Source organism: Myotis nattereri, assembly GCF_964212035.1.
Source record: "Myotis nattereri genome assembly, chromosome: 3".
In the NCBI taxonomy this organism is placed as follows: Eukaryota; Metazoa; Chordata; class Mammalia; order Chiroptera; family Vespertilionidae; genus Myotis; species Myotis nattereri.
Genome location: NC_138077.1, coordinates 46,110,328 through 46,123,564, shown reverse-complemented (window position 1 = coordinate 46,123,564; position 13,237 = coordinate 46,110,328). Strand labels below are relative to the sequence as shown.

At 38.3% G+C, this 13,237-nt stretch overlaps 1 long non-coding RNA gene across 4 annotated transcripts in view; it reads right to left on the bottom strand.

The window, feature by feature from the left end:
- The window catches only part of LOC308516178, a 39,899-nt gene extending 26,878 nt beyond the window's left edge, over nt 1-13,021 (bottom strand). The window contains exons 1-4 of one of the 4 annotated variants that reach the window (XR_013995717.1): nt 12,255-12,323; nt 10,519-10,829; nt 9,741-9,798; nt 8,999-9,026 (exon numbers count right to left, since the gene is read on the bottom strand). This is a non-coding gene — a long non-coding RNA (uncharacterized lncRNA). Of the gene's footprint in view, nt 1-8,998; nt 9,309-9,740; nt 9,799-10,373; nt 10,418-10,518; nt 10,830-12,254 lie in introns of those variants that run through there. The other 3 variants (XR_013995716.1, XR_013995718.1, XR_013995719.1) reach the window with 3 other exon arrangements.
- Nucleotides 13,022-13,237: the final 216 nt, after the last annotated feature.

Here is a 13,237-nt window from a genome sequence, read left to right as displayed (position 1 = left end):
AGAATAAAATCTGCTCTGTGGAAACCCTGTAAATCAAGCATGTCAAACTCGCAACCTGTGGGCCGCATGCAGCCCACAACAAATATTTTTGTGTCCCAGCCAATATAACATTATGTAAGAAACATTTTAATAAAAATTTTGTAAATTAATTTTTACAACATCCTGGTATACGTAGTTATTAATAACGAACTACAACGTTCGCTAATGACTGATTACTATAATCATGTTCCATTCATTTCCCTTATACGCCTTGCATGCAAGCACACCATTTCTCTCCACTAATACTAGCAGCGAATATTTTAGCAGCCGATTGCCATGTCATTAATCTTGGACTGACTTGTTTGGTGTGCACAACAGGAAATATTTCGCTTTTGGAGAACAAGAAAAATAGGTTTATTTGCATTACACTTACTAATTTGTGCAGTTATTCAGTGTTGGGTAAATTAATGTTCAAGAAAAAATATTAATTTTTATTAAAATGTTCAATTATTTTATGTTAACGATTACTCATTTATTTCAGCCTTGTATTCAGCATTTCTCTATCAAAATCAACCTATATTTCTATGAAAATTGAAGCTTTTTTTGTGACCCACATAAACTTAAACCTTGTTTATTTGGCCTGTGTTAGCCTATGAGTTTGACATGCTTGCTGTAAGTGATCATTCAGCTCCTGCCTGGACACTTACATAGATGGGAACCAGTGCTGCATTTTTGAACAGTGATAAAAGTCAAAATAGAGCAGAATTTGGCTCATATAGCTTCTGCCAAGAGTTCTGTACCTTGAGGCTACACAGATAAGCTTAATTCTCTCTACCATGGCTTTTCACAGCTGGAAGATAGCAGCCATAAGCTCCCCATACACATGTTTATAGATAGATCTGTTCTCTCACAGTTAAAAACAGGTTTTCCAATTGTTTTTTGTTGTTGCCCAATGATGTCACATTTAAAGAGACTTCTACTTGTTTGCAAATACTCATTCTTAGCTTCTTCTACTGAAATACAACTCCTTGTTCTCTTGTACAGAATTGTTATCTAGATACCTGGCTGTCCAGAAAGAAACACACACACACACACACACACACACACACACACACACACACCCCTACATTTTTCAGCTTCTATTGCAGCTAGGTGCAGCAGATTACAATGTTTAACAATAAGCTCTCATGAAAGGAGGAGAGGGGAGGGGGAAGCTCTGATTTGTAAAATTTCCCAATGTCTGTGGTGTTAATTCTCCCATGGCTGATTTCAAGCTACTAACATGATTCACTGAATGTGAAGCTGGGAGGCAATGTACAGAGTGGGCTCTCACATGCCTTAGGAGTGGACTCCAGCATGCCACTGTCAAGGGTGGACCATAAGATTAAGTTCTCAATGGGATGTGAGTGGAAGCAATGTGTATAACCGCCCGATTGTGCTTAAGTGGAAGTGGGGACTTCCACTTTCCCTTTTCCTCCTTCCAGTGGTCTAGAATACAGACCGGATGGAGAATCCATTTATACCTTGTAGATAGGGCATCATTCAGAGACGGTGGAGCAACAAGATAGGATGAGCCTGGCTTCCAAATATTTTAGAGATGACTTACTAGCCCTAGTTTCCTAGTGGGTGGTATTTTTTTATATAAACAAGAAAGAAATTTCTAACTTGTTTCAGACATTATTATTTTGAGTCTCTGTTAGAACAACTGAAATTGTATTCCAACTGATAGAGTCATCCATCACAAAATGGCCATCAGACCACTGCTCTAACATCATGCAAAATGCTGCTAATTTCAAGCCACAGTGTAAATAAATGAAATAGACACCCTCCCTTCTCTAGAGATCACAGCCCAGACCACAGCTGCATGTAATCAATTTGTATCAGGCAAGGTAAGAGGTCATGAGTGTTCTAAGCAGTGCAGATGGTCAACTACACAGATTTAAAGGAGGGGATGATGATGATGATGATGATGATGATGATATAGAAAAAGAAGGATGAGGAGGAGGAGGAGGCAATATATGAACTCAACCTTCAAAGATGGTTAGAATTTTGACAGGTAGAGCTTTTCAGGAAGAGTGATTGTACTTTTCATTCAGATTTTAGATTCCAATCATTCTGAAAATGTGATCCTGCAGAAAATCTCTACACTGCTATTTTTCTTCTTTAATAGAATGAATTAATATTGTAAAACTATGACAAAAATGTTTTAAATATTTAAGAGAATCAATTGTTTTCAGAGTCTCTGATCCCCCATTTACAAAGAAGCCCTTGATTTGCTCATTTCAAAGCTTTTGGTGGATTAATTAAAGCATTCCTCTAAGTGCTTTCCTAAGCAGTGCTTTCTGGGTTTATTTTGAATTGCTAAAGGTGCATAAAGACACTAAAACTTCATTCCTTTAAAAAAAAATCTGTGATTCAAACTTTTCATTAATACAAACAGACCTCTCTTCCCATTAATTTTACTTAAGGAAAGGAATGAAGTCTTGTGTTTCCTTTTTATTACTTCACAGTGCCCAGTATAGCAGTGAGCACAAGAGAAGTTCTCAGTAAATATTTATCAGTCTGAATGGGAGTCACAGAATTTGAGACAATGGAGGAGAATGTTGGGAAAGTTGGGTGAGGAAGGGACTGCTTAAATGGCATAGAAATGTAAAGGAAATGTCTTCCATGTGCATGGTAAAGACTTAAGAATGAGCCAGCAGATCCTAATAGCAAAGCCCCACTCTCCTCTTCCCTTCATTTCACAGGTTAGAAAATAGAGGCCCTATAGAAAAAGGGCCTTGACTCCTGGAATTGGGTCTAGCTCATCCTTGTTTCCAATTTTTTTCAAAGTTGTATTATAAACGTAATACAAAGAATACTATGCATTTTTTGACATTCAACTTCACACTGTGTCTCTTCCTCAGAAAATGAATGTATGCATACACATAAATAGGAACAAAGTCACATATTGAAATTCCAAGGCTTAAAAATGTAACTTCTTTTTGTAAAGGAACAAAAACATTAAAGATTGGGGGTTCTCCTAGCCCATCAGAACATCCAGGTCAGGGGTCCTCAAACTACTACCCGCGGGCCACATGCAAATACAAATACTGTATTTGTTCCCATTTTGTTTTTTTACTTTAAAATAAGATATGTGCAGTGTGCATAGGAATTTGTTCATAGGTTTTTTTTAAACTATAGTTCGGTCCTCCAACGGTCTGAGGGACAGTGAACTGGCCCCCTGTTTAAAAAGTTTGAGGACCCCTGATACAGGTGTTATCTGCTTAGCTTATCCCTCTCTTTAGAGTTAGATAAACTCTAAAGTTTAGAGTTGGACACAAGCCAGGGAGGCAGATTCCTATAGAAAAAGCAATCAGAACAGAAGAACTAGAATTCCCAAGGGGCTGTGTGAGGCTAGAGAAAGGGGATCAAGGAACCAAGATGGTACAGTCAGGCAGCATGGAGAACAGCCCGTTCTTCTTAGCTGCTGAGAGAAGACTGGGTGGGGTTCCTCATAGGAGCAGCCACAATGATATACTTGAGCCCCTCTAACATATCAGCAACAAATTATATTTATAATGGATTATGGAGGAGGCAGGACTGACACTTATTATGCAGGTCTAAGCTTAGTAACTTTTATGTAATTTGGACATTTTCTCTCTCTTTTGAGTCTCTGTCTCTACATCAACACAGTGGGATCTCTTCCATGTCTAGCAACCTGTGCTGCTTTCATATGTAAAAATAACAATATTCATTCTGAGAGAATTTCAACTTTTCTGATTGAACTATATTCTACTTTACCATTAACTACTATAGAGCCTTCAGAATTATTTTCTTTTGCTTCTATTGTTTAACAATTGGCAAAATTATTCAGCTCTCAACCTTTTTAATGATTCAAGTCATATACAAACCAAGTGAAGTGATAGAGAATACTACTTTATTTTTAACAGTTGGAAGGAAAATTTGTCAATAATTACGTGCATTATTCTAGAGAGGTAGAAACAGTCATCTAACTTTGCATTGAGTTTACATTTTCCTGAGCTCTCCCATAATTCAAGTCTTTAAAGATAAGTTGTCCTTAAAGTTGGCCTAGAGAATTCTCTTTATTTGGAGCAAACAGTACAGACAATTATGGTCCAAGCCACAATCATTTTAGGCTTAAACTCTTGGAATAGCCTATTAATCCACCTCCCTTCATCTTTTCACCCATACCCCTTCTCTCTGCCCACCCACCAAGTCTACTCCTACCTCACAGCCATGGTGATCCATTCAAAACCTGAGTCAGATCATGTGACACATTCTGCTCAGAAAAAAAGTTCCAGTGACTATTAGTCTCACTCAGAGTCAGAGCCATGGTTCCATTTAGTCCCTGTAGGACCCAACAGGCTCTCCTGCATCCTGGCAGACCTCATCTCCTACTGTTTCCCCTCATGAACTCTGCTCCAGTCACCGGACCTCCTTGCTTTTCCCAGTATACCCAAGCATCTTCCACAACAAGTCCTATTTAAATGATGCTCCATCTGGAACACTCTTCCTCCAATTGGCAACACCATGCCTTCCTTCCCTCAGATCTTGGCTCAAATCTCATTTATACTAAATAGTAACCTTCTGCCCTTATTGCTCTTTATCTTCTTTCTTCTAATGTAGTCTTCTGTATAGTGTTTTGCACCCTGTTATATTTTCTAACTGTGTCTTTCTTGACTCTTTCTTCCCACTAGACTGTAAGTTCACTGGATTGAGAGAATTTTTTCTGTTGTATTCATTCATTCTTATAATTGTAGTGCTTATAATGGAGGTGGCATACAGTAGGCATTCAGTAAATACTTATTAAATGAATATTCATAATGACCTACTTTTTTCATATGTTCAGTATTTTGTTTTATTGAGCAATGTGTACTCTCTCTAAAAGAACAATTCATATTAAGTAAAAATTATTTTTTCTAAGATATAAAAACAATCACCACAAAAAATATCTAAGTCCCTCTGAGATCATTACCAAGAATGGCAAATTTCAGTGTACTATGGAAAGACAGAGTGAGCAGTCAACTAAAAAAAGTTCAGGAGTCTTGAAGACCCAGAACTTCTATCCTGTCATACATTATGGGGCCATTTCTACCAAGTTGTGGAGCATGTACAAGTAAACAATGTTTTTCTTATGTCTTGGTAAACTTAACTTTATAGTTGCTATGCAACTATGTCCTCCATGACAATGACTATACTGATGTGAAGATCTTTCTGTAGATTGTAAATCCATCATACCTTGATTCTATGCGTGTTAACCTGATCAGATGGCTTGGGCTCAGGCAGGCAGTATTCCTGTTAAGCAGACTGAGCCATCAGGAAGTATCAGAGATACACACAGAGAAAGAGTGCCTGGAAAAGGGCCCAAATCCTCCATAGAAAATTTCAAATCTGAGTTCAACTGCTCCACACTGGGTGGATTAACAAAAGCCAGTTAACTTCCCCAGACCATAGTCTTTTCTTCTGCAAAATATTAACCACAAACAATTCCTGTTTTACCATCTCATGGCATGAAATAACCAGGGTGAGAATTTCTCAAAGTATATAGGACTCCATGCAAACTGCTCAATGGTTGACTAAATGCCATTACCTGGGACCTCTGGCTGATTCCTGGGAAGATGGTTGGGCATGTTTAGGTAAACAAGCAGATAAGTGGATTAAAAAACTGTGGTACATCTACACAATGGAATACTATGCCACTATAAAAAAGAAGGAATTTTTACCATTAGTAACAGCATAGATGGAACTGGAGAGCATTATTCTAAGTGAAATAAGCCAGTTGGAGAAAGATGACTGTCACATGATCTCACTCATATGTGGGATATAATGATCAACATAATTTGATGAACAAGAATAAATCCAGAGACAAATGGCAGGGGAGGGGGGGGCAGTTAGAGAGCAACCAAAGGACTTGTTATGCATCCATATTAGCATAACCAATGGACACAGACACTGGGGCACTGGGGGCTTGCCCAGGGTGGGAATGGATGGGGGAAGAGGGTCAATCGGGGAAAAAGGAGACATATGTAAAACTTCAGACAATAAAAAAAATATAAAAAACAAACAAACACACAATTGCACCTTAGTCCTGCCCATCACCAAGACACTGAAACTAAGGAAGGGAGAAATCCAGTTTTATGGTATCTGATTTTAGGTGCTATTCTTAGGGATTTGTTCATTCATTCAACAACACATCTATTGAAAACCTACTCTGATGTAAGGAATTGAACCTCAGATTTTGTGGAATATATTTGAATGTAATCCAACTCTTGTTCTTAAGGAGCTCACACAGAATAATGGAGAAGACCACACACACACCCAAAAAACCTCTAATGGACAGAAAAAGGAATCTGTCAAAAGAAAGACCTCTGGAATGAAATCCATTCGCATGGCCTTTGGCAGTCATTCCAGTTCTCTGGGCTTTAGTTTCCTTCTCTTCAAAGTATAATAATCACAGGGTGATTGTCAGAATCAAGATGGGCTATTATTTTGTTTAGGAGCTTTATAAATGTGAATTGCCATCCAAGAGTCATTCCTTCTTTTCTGTCTCCTTCTTACTTCCTTCTCTCCCTCCTTTTTCTTCTTCTTCTTCTTTTTTAATCATATATGTGTATTTATTCCAATACTGCCAGCAGTATGGGAGAGCAGCAGGTCATCCACAAAAATCTGCTCTGCAGCCCCCCATAAGCCAACTGCTTATATAGGGTAGGACAAGGATTACATGAGGAAGTAGGAGGGTGGGACTCCATTTTTTGGGCAACAAGGTTGTTAATATTTCCATGATAATAATCAGTTCTTAAATGAGAATGGTTCCAAGGTTGATTCCCATGTCCAAGGTTGACTCCCAGGTCTTGGGGACATGCAACTCCTAGCCAAGAATGGCAACTCCTGGCAGGTCAGGATATCCTTTCTTTAACCAACATAAGGCAATTGTGGTTAACAGAGAATGATTAATATTTCCCATAACCATAGATAGTCCCCAATATTCTATTTTTGCCCCTAATATTTCCCCACTGCTATTTCTATTATCTCATATCTATGAGATTAGTTTTAGATGAAAAGTCTCATCCTGCTGGACTCCAACTGCTTCTGCCTTGAAAGCAGTTTACAGGGATGGAATGTAGGATGGATTACACCAAATGGAGGATCATGGATATATGTTCTATCAATCAAGAATTGTCAGAAAGATTAAAATAGCACGTTCCTTTAAATTCCTCACAACCATGGTTATGCTGCAACAGCAAATAATCTATTGCTGACCGATTAAAATAGCATGTTCCTTTAAATTCCTCACAACCATGGTTATGCTGCAACAGCAAATAATCTATTGCTGACCGATTTTCTAGAACTGCCTCCCTGACCTGGCTCAGCTCTTGATTTTTCCTACTTATAGCCCTGGAGGTGGCATTCAGGGCTTTTACCATGCTACAAGCCAGCCAGGTCACTTCTACATCAAGAGAGCCTACCATTACCAGCATAACAAAAATGGTCAAAGCAATATATTCAGCAGGTGGAGATCGTCATTGCAGTCCACTGCCACAGCCTTGAGAAAGTCTCTTTTGGTTGAGACCCTGTAATGTTTCTGAGGCAAAAAGACAGTTGGTCATCATAAGGATGCTGTTAGCAGGTACCCCCAATGCTGTTAGCAGGGATAAATAGTTACCCCATATATCAGAAGCCAACCAGCCAGAAGCTTAGTATGTCCATTACTATAAGGGAAGGTGAAATTATCAGAACAATTCATATTGTAGTTAGTAGATAATGAAAGACAATAACTAGAACATTCAGTAACGTCAGACATTTGCCACAGGGAACTACTGCAGTAACCTTTAGAGGAAACATCCCTGCATCCTTTTCCCAGACAGTGGGTCCCAACATATAAAGGTCCCTGTATTTGACTTCAAAAAATGAATGGAATAATTCCATATATTATCAATAGGTGTCCCAACTCCTACTCAGCAAAATTGAAAGGTCAGTTCTACACAGGTTCCTCCACTGCCAGCTTCGGAGCAATTAGAGTGATGGGAAGCTTGTCTCCATTGTTTCTCCATTTTTCCTCTGGTTGGCCCATCATCCTTACTCTCATCAGGTCTAGCTGCCTACCACATCCCCTCAAGGATCTTGGCTTTGAATTCTTTCAGAAAAAAAGGGGTGCAGAGTCTCTTCTGTAACCTCTTCATGCTGAGGAGGGACAAAGTTTTTCCTTCAGAGCCAAGAGATCCTTGCTCTTTGTCAGAGGGATGATGAGGCTTAGTCATGGAAGAAGGGAGCAAAGGTGTCTAGAGGTGGTATTCCCTGAGTGTGAGTAGGGCTTGTAACCTGCTAGAGGCAAACTGTTATAAAATTTAGTATTATTGGGCAAAAGTTAGAACAGCAAGAATGATAAATGGCTGGTGGAAGGAAATGACATTTCATTTCCAATAATTTCCTATTGAAACACAATTTTTCTCCCCCAAATCACCCTCATTTTTATTAAGGACAATTTGGCCTGATTGTTTACATGAACACAATAGAAATAACATTTGATCACATAGGCTATTTTTAAAAAATATGCTTTGCTAGACTCTCATGATCAAGCTTTAATTAATCCTGCAGGGCAAAGAAGCTGAGCCACCAAGCTGCCATCAGGTGTGCCTACAATACTTATAGATGGGAGAATTCCTCAAGTTGAGGTCTCCAATGATGTCTTGAGATTCCTTCCTTGCTATCTCTCAGGAAAGCAACCTTTGTTCCTTACCTAGAAAGACTGCCATGAACCATGTGACCAAGCAACGTACCAGACTATTTCTCCAAGCACTCATATTGGCTCCAAAATTAGCTTTCATTCCTTAAACCTTCCTTGTGACATCCAGCGTGTGGGCATGTCTCTCTCAGATATGACATTCCAGTCAGTCTTGGTTAATATAGACACAATTGGGAACAAGTCTTATTGAATTCATGTAAAGAAACGTATTGCCACTTATTAAGAATTGTCAAATTCTGGAGGGACAGGTAGGAAGAAAAATACATAACTTACTAAATTGCTTTAAAATGCTTCCTTATATCTGAAAAACAAAAGTTTAAGAATCAATACTTTCAACAAAAGTTACAAAAACTATATAATTATTTTCCATTCATTCAGCCCCATAATCAAATTTTTGTTTCTCCTGATTTTTCCCGCCAATCCTTCTATAAATCCAGATACTTTATAGAATAATGCAAATGACATGGAATCTTGTCCTTTCTGCAAAACATAATATTCCAGGATAACAATTAGAGCTATAAATGAAAGCATAATATAGTTGTCATTATTTGACAAGGCTTCCCATGTACTTCTCAAGTACACAATGGGGGGAAAAGGAGACATATGTACTACTATTTGTAATACTTTAAACAATAAAAAATAAAAGAATAGATCCAGAGACAAATTGTAGGGGAGGGTGGGGGGTTAGAGAGCAACCAAAGGATTTGTATATATGCTTGCTCAGGGTGGAAATGGCTAAGGGGGAGGGGGAGCAGAGGGATCATCTCGGGGAAGAAGAGACATATGTAAAATTTTAGACAATCAAAAAAAGATTTTTAGTGGATTTAACCCTTGCCTGACTGGAAATACTTTTTTTCTAGTTTGTTGATATACATAAGATGTAGAGTACAATTAAGGGGAATAATGACCTTTATTTCCTAAGGGTTTACATATAATGAGAAAGGGGATGAAATTGTTTAGATATAAAATGTAAAGTGCTCAATCTTTCAAATCAATAAGAACCATATAAACATACCTACAATTTCTGGTATCATCCATTTCATATTCTCTTTCTCCAGCCAAACTTCAATTCCCTGGAATTTATAATAGTCTTAAACAAACCTTAGCGATCAGATTATTTGATGACTTTCTTTTGTTTGTTTGTTTGTTTGTTTGTTTGTTTCTCAGATGGTGAATTGAGGCTCAGCAAGGAGAGGAATCTGACCAAGGTCATGCTATTTAATTAGCAAAAAAATAATCTAGAACTCAGATTTCCTGGTTCACATTCCATCCCCCCGCCTCACCCCCACCCCCTTTGTGCCAGATTGAAGGTCCAATGGGCTGAGTAGCTACAGGCTCTTATTCTTTCTATAAGCTCTCCCCTTTTCTCTTTATCTTGGTTAGAACATCCTCACTCTTCCTCCTCACCCACCCCACAAAAACTGACTTTCTGCATCTCTGACAACCAAGACTCTTAAACCTTCAAAACCACAAAGCCAAAGGAGGACTCATGAATAGCTGGGCATCATGCTCCCTGTGCTCCATGCTTATGTCCCCTCAGTAAGGACCATCTTACTTAATCTTTATAAAAAATCAAAGAGGTGTCATTATTCAGTTGGCTAATCTTACAGACTAACCAACTGAATCCTCAAAGCACTGTTTCACTTACCCCCAGGTCACAGCTAAAAAGTAGTAGAGCCAGGATTTACATCTGATCCAGTGACAGGGCAGCTGATTACTGCTTTATTGCCCCTGACCTTGGAAAAGAGAACCCAGTGGTTTAACTGAATACCCAGAAGACAATTGAATCTTACCTCTTCAACTGGAGGAGAAGGCACTGTGATCCTGGATTGTTGAACATTTCTGAATCCTTAACCACATACTATGCAGTGAGAACTAGGGCAAGTAACTTTACTGCCACTCAGGTAGGATAGGTAATAAAACACTGTTGTCTTCTTAACAAATATTACAGAATACATATTATGAGCCAGAGACTGGTCTAGATACACTCTATTCTCCATCATCTCACTCAATTATCAAGAAGTATGTACCTTCATTATCTCCATTTTATAGATGAGGAAACTAAACCTTAAAGCATCTAAGTAACTTGACTGAGGTCACACACCTGTTAAGTAAAAGAGGCAAGTTTTTATAAGTGTACATGGTGTATCTGATATTACTTTATACAACATCTGTCAAAATAAAACTTTTAAAAACTCTTGAGTGGCCTGCAATCAAGGTATCCAGTATAGTAGAACATAGGCAACATGTTAAAAGTTCACCAGTGAGAGTGCGTGTGTGTGTGTATGTGTGTGTGCGTGTGTGTGTGTGTGTGTGTGAGGGGGGGGGATGGGAAATAGACAGAAAAGCATAAGAAAATTTAAGCTAAAGAAATCCACTGTAATTGACCATAAAAGGTACCTCTGTACTTCCTTACACAGAGACTTATAGGCTCACCAGCTAATTCATTGACCAAAAAATAATTGAGCACTTACTGTGTGCAAGGACAAGTGTTCAAGTCTAGAGAATGCAGAAAACATAGTCACAGAGCCTCCTTCATGGACCTCACAAACTCCTGGATACATTGTCAGATAAATGCACTTAAAATTTGTGTGTGTGTGTGTGTGTGTGTGTGCCACTTAAGTAAATTTCCTCAAGTGTGTGCTGAAAATTGCCCTTTTATACACTGCTTAAGGAAATAAATAAGAGTGTCTAACTTCATGAAATATGAGAATAGGTTTTGGAGAAGAAGAGGTGAGTTACTTAAATTGGTCAAGACATTGAGAAATAAGATACTTTTATCATTAGTGGAACTTTGAGCTCTTTGCAAAATATTTTTTTTTTAAATCCAATGTCCTGAAAGCTAAATAAAGCAAACTGTGCCTTTAATTCCCCAAGGTTCAGATTAAGAGCCCAACTCTTCCATGGAGGACAAGAGAGACTGGATTTCCATTATAAATAACCCCAGAGTTCAGTCAATAACAATTTCTTTTGAAGCCCTTTAAGAAGCCTGGGATGAGGCCAGAAGAAAGGTACCCACTAGGCCAGGCCAAGAGAGCAGGAAAAAAATCTATAGCTGATTTCATTTTACAGAACACTTATTGCTGTAAGTCACAGCAAAAGAAAGTGGTCAGCAGGAGCAAAAGTAACCCCTGACTTGAGGCTCCTGTCTTCAAAATTTCCCCGCCACTCAGTATGGCCTTGACTTCCCTTTTGCATCTTTGCATTCTTCTACCTCGGAGAGCAGAAATTCTTTGAATTAGTAGCCATGCTATTCACATCCCAGTCCATCCAATTAATAGCTCTTGCCACTGGGAGGTTATCTTATGTCCATGTGAGTTGCTTCATCTCCTCATGTGGCCTACTTCATAGGGCTACTCAGATGACATGACAGATGTTAAAGTATATCGGGAAGTAATCTAATTTCCCAGACATGAAGGAATAAATAACTTAAAATTTCAAAGGTCTGAATATAGGTCCCTATACTCACCCACTGTTAAAAACAAAAATGAAACCAGTGAATGATGCACATACATCCACAAATACCCACCTGTCTACAAAGAGTAGAATCCAAACTCCATGGTTTTCAAGGTCCTCCCCAAGATATTTCCAACCTTTTCTTTAGGATAGAGAGAGACTTTATCCTTCTTACGTCTTTCATAATTCTGATAAATTAATTGTCCAATGACTCAAGAGCCCATTATATGGCCTTGTTCTTTAATACCTCCATTTATTTATTGGGCTACTTCCACCTCCTGGAAAGCCTCTCCCCTACGTGACTATATGTCCAAACCTGCTTAAAGCAGCCTCCTCCAGAAAGGATGCCTTCTCTGACTTTTTTCTGTTTTAAGTCATCTCTACCAAACCTGAGCACCCCTAGCATTTTTATTTGTACCTCATATTTGAATAACATATATTCTCATGAGTTTTTTGGTTTCTTGAGAAGAATGATCATGTCTAATTCCTCTTTGTTTCACTTACCATGGAAATAATAATAGTTAATTGGTGAGATTTATTGAGCACTTAATATATATGATGTTCTTGAATCCTCATAGCTAAGGATATTAATACAGATACTTTTTCTCATTTTGTAGATTAAGAACCAGGGGCCCAGAGATATTTAGAAAGTTGCCCAAGCTATTAAGTGGCGAAGTCAATTTAGAAACCAGAGATTTCTAGTTTAAATCTATGGTTTTTAACATCCATGCCTCCACTTATTATATGTTCTTATCATAGAAAGTACTAAATAAATGCTTTTGACTGAATGAACAAATTTATGAATGAAGAAAGTGTAAGTCTTCAAGCATGAATATTCCCATCCCATGCACAGAACTTCACATTCCCTCAGGCAGTAGCCACTCAATGAATATTTGCTGAGTTAATAAGTAGAGGGATTAGTACTAGAACAGACTCAGAGATTGCTGAGTCTAGAACGCTCTCAAAGGGGAGCCATTCACTCATTCGTTCAACATTTATTCATCATTCATTCATTTATTCTTTCAACACATATTAAAAGGCTGCTATGTACTGAAG